The sequence below is a fragment of the Erithacus rubecula genome (genome assembly GCF_903797595.1).
Source record: "Erithacus rubecula genome assembly, contig: scaffold_987_arrow_ctg1, whole genome shotgun sequence".
In the NCBI taxonomy this organism is placed as follows: domain Eukaryota; kingdom Metazoa; phylum Chordata; class Aves; order Passeriformes; family Muscicapidae; genus Erithacus; species Erithacus rubecula.
The window spans coordinates 26,846-30,669 of record NW_027635344.1 but is presented as its reverse complement, the minus strand read 5'-3'; the positions used below and the strand labels follow the sequence as shown (position 1 = coordinate 30,669).

General features: G+C 45.3%; 1 long non-coding RNA gene across 1 annotated transcript; it reads right to left on the bottom strand.

Annotated features, from left to right (window-relative positions):
- Nucleotides 1–1,511: 1,511 nt before the first annotated feature.
- LOC306816923 lies at nucleotides 1,512–2,716 on the bottom strand. Its single transcript, XR_013777813.1, has 3 exons — nucleotides 2,569–2,716; nucleotides 1,859–1,913; nucleotides 1,512–1,539 (listed from the first exon to the last, which is right to left on the bottom strand). It is a non-coding gene; the product is annotated as an uncharacterized lncRNA (long non-coding RNA).
- Nucleotides 2,717–3,824: the final 1,108 nt, after the last annotated feature.

Below are 3,824 nucleotides of genomic sequence, written 5' to 3'. Positions count from 1 at the left end.
GTGCACCTCTGAAGCCCTCAGCCGTCTGCTGGAGGACAAAGAAACCACCAGGCACGCGATGCTACAAAACCGAGCGGCCGTCGACTCCTGCTCCGTGCCCATGGTCATGGCTGCCAGAAGCTGGAGGGGCTGTGCTGCCTCAATCTATCATCCAGCAGTGAATCCATCCACAGGAGCATCCAGCTCTTAAAGGACCAAGTAAAGGACATCAAAATGTAGAAGGGCAAGGACTGTCTAGAAGGACTGCTTTGAGGATGGGAACTGAAGGGATGGGCAACTTCTTTTATCAAGGACATTTTATTATTCTCTTTATCATTTTTATTGTTTCACTCATCGTTCCATGTTTAAATAATTGTTTGCAAACATCTGTAGGAGAAGCCTTTTTAATAAAATAGAAAGGGTAGTTGTGGGAGCCCTGGAACATGCCTGAGGGGCAGAAATCATCATACTCGGGAGAAAGAAACCCTAAAACCTGTTGGAGGGACACTAAGTACATTAAAAAGAACTACTTCCACCGTACAGCCCTTTGTGGTTTTATTTTAATGTACCAGAATTCTGTTTTCCTGCTTGGCCCGTTGGCCTCTCCACCCCTTTTTCCCCCTTATATGTATGTTCCCTAAAATGTTCTCTTTTCCCTGTCACCCATTGGCCCCATTCTGCTAAAGAGCCCTTCCCCATTTTATGCTATTGGTTGTCCCCCTTTTCCCTGACACTGCCCCACCCCTGACATGTCAGTCCATCGGCCCTGATGCTCTGCTCCATCCCCTTTCTTGCCTGTATTTGAACCTTGACACTCCAGTTTTCCTTGTCTTTACCCCTGGACCCTTCACTGGTGCTTGGAATAACCTGCCCTGTGGAACCCCATTCAAAGAGCCTTCTTGCTTCTCCTTCCTTTGTTGCCTGGATTATCTGCAGTGTGTGGGTTTGCTTTTCCCAGTGAGTCTGCCTGTGCCACTGAAGTGACTCTTCCTCCTTCACTGGAGACACTTTTGGAGGGTTTTGGCACCTCACCACCACCTCACGCCACAACATCTCACACCCCAAGCAGGGCCTGTTCCTTTTTCCCTATACAACACACACTGGCCACGAGAAATGCAACGCTCATGGCTTTAGCACATTTCTCCCAAAGGAATGAGTCCAGTGTGATGAAAGGACTGAAATTCTGACTGCTCAAACCAAGAGCCTTATTTCCACCTGTTCAACAACGTCTCAGAGTCCAGCCCAGAGGAGCAGACAGAGTAGATTTAAATAAATGAAAACTGTATTTCTAAGTGAATTCAGTAAAAAAGAAAGTATATACAATAAAACTATGTACATGAAGAAACAAGTCTCTGCATCGGTCTGTTGGATCGTTGCCCAAGATAGATTTGTCTCTGTTGTGAGAACTGCTCATAAATAAATGGGATGGTATCTTTGTGGACTGCGATGCACCCTGCAGGTTGGGCACGTGTGAGCAGTCTCCAGGGCAACAGGGAGGCACCGACTGCAGAAGACGTGGCCACACATGGTCGCCACAAGCTGTCGTCCATGTTGCACAATCTGGAAGAAAGAAAGCCACAACATGTATTTGGAGAAAGAATTGGAGTATGCTGCTCCATTGGCACCAGGCAAAGGAGACTTTAGAGCATCTGAAATCAATTAGAATAATGAGGGGCCCACAGATCTGCCAGTGCCATCTTGGCAAGGGCTTCTCCCTCCGCATTCACCACCAAGAAGTGACTTGTGGTGCTTCACAGGAAGGGCTGTGCTCCCAGCCAGATGCCCACAGCATCCCACATCAGCCAACTGATTAGTGCAGCCCCCCTTCTGGAATTCTGCTCCTCCCACAAAGCAGAAAGGATGAAAACAGGGTCCTTACCTCTGAGTAAAAATCCATGCAAATTGGACACCTAATGACAACTCCTTGCTGTGCACTAGAGGGAACAGAACAAGAAATATGTTAACATGCAGCTGTTAATATCATCACACTTCAATGGTTATTGATACACAAAATCTCACATAACCATGCAACTGCACTGACTAGCCTTTGACAATTCCTTGAAAGGATCCTGCTGTCTTTTAACACACTGCTTGCTGCATTTAATGAGGATTTGGGGTCACCCTGCCCTTAGGAATAGAGTGTCCTGGTTTTCATGAGTAGAATTATGCATTCAGTCACCCAGCTCTGGGGTGTGAAATAACAGCAATCTCTAGTGTGGCAGCTTTCTGTATGGAAGCTTTGACTTCCAGGAGGTCATGAGTAACAGCTTTGTAACCACAGCATCCAGCTGCACGTACAGGAAGTGGAATACTGAGCTATGGCCTGTGTCCAATCCCCCTTCCTTCCCATACCTCCACACTAATTCCCTAAGGTTGTGTGCAGAGCTGTCATTCATGCCTTGGGCAGCCTTTTTCTCCCAAACTGCAAGTGGTATCCTTTGATCATCATGGAACATGGGAGAAGGAGGGAATTGAGTAGGGAGGGCTTGAAAGATAAACCAGGTATAGCTGTATAACTTAGTCCTACATAGAAAAGGAAAGAAGGTACAAAATCCCATGTTTGGTAGGGCATGAGCCCTACATACATACTCTGAGCTTTGAATGTCCTCCTCCTCTGCTCCCTGTTCTGCAGGGGATGAGTCAGCTACAGGTTCTTCATTAGCTCCTCTTCCATTTCCAGAGCCATCCAGCTGGTCGTGACTGTTCACTCTAGCATTTCTCCTTTCTTCTTCATGCACTGCAATTTAATTTTCAGAAGTTAGATCTATTTCTCTCTCTCCATGGAGCTAGCCTTGAAATCAGTTATCAAAATTGTCAGTAATGGACTCTCTTCAGCTGGGTTTAGCACAAGCTTTCACAAACTAGTTTCCCAAAGGATAAGGCTGCACCTTTCCAGACATTTTGACTACTCTGCTTCAAACCAACACAAAGTATTTGATCTGTTCTCTATACACATAGCTAAAAAGGTCACCTCCGAGATTCTAAAGGACAGTCACTAAAAAATATAAAATATTTTGGAGCAGAGCCCCTTAGAAAATGAAATCATCTCCCTACTGAGTTAAGGTAATTTCAGAATGGCGTTACACGTAATGTGCCGTGTAGAACATGTAGAAGATTTCTGCAGCAAGGCTGATCTTTGTCTCGATACATTTGATCTTTAAAAATTTTCATGCCAATTCCTGGTAAGGAGATTTAGTCCATCAAATAGACAGGAATTAAGAAACAAGCACTAAGTGATGTCCACAGGACAGTAAAACAACTTCCTTGTTGGTAGAACTGCCTTGTTAAGGTTCAGGCCTTGACATGCTTCAAGGAGCTCAGACCCAGGAGAAGGTTAACAAAGCTCAGGGAGAAGGATGCCCACTGAGAGTGGACACAAAGAATGCAGAGTTGAGGGGCCAAAAGGACATATGGCACAACTCCCAAGATAAAGAAGAAAATGTGAAACCCAGCTCTCCTGAAATCAACTCTGACTGGTACAGAGAAATTCCTGCAGGGGCAGACTGCAACCACCAATTCATGGAGCAGCAACTCAAGAAACTCCCCAGGCCAAAAGAAGAGAGACACTCAGCCATGGACTGAAGGGGAATAATTACAGTGAGAAGTGACACGGCTGTTAACCAAAAGCAAGCAGAACACTAAGAAGATAACCATGCCACTTGTAACCAATTAACGCCAATTCCTTTATTTGCTAAACTGTAGAAATAATGGAATTTTGGATGGTGAGTGTGTCTGATTTGTGAAATACCACTGAGCATCCAGACAGGCACAACATGCAAGTAAACAGACAGTGTCTCTCTCTAGTGTACAATTATTGACCAGCTGCAGCCCAGTAACAAATCCAC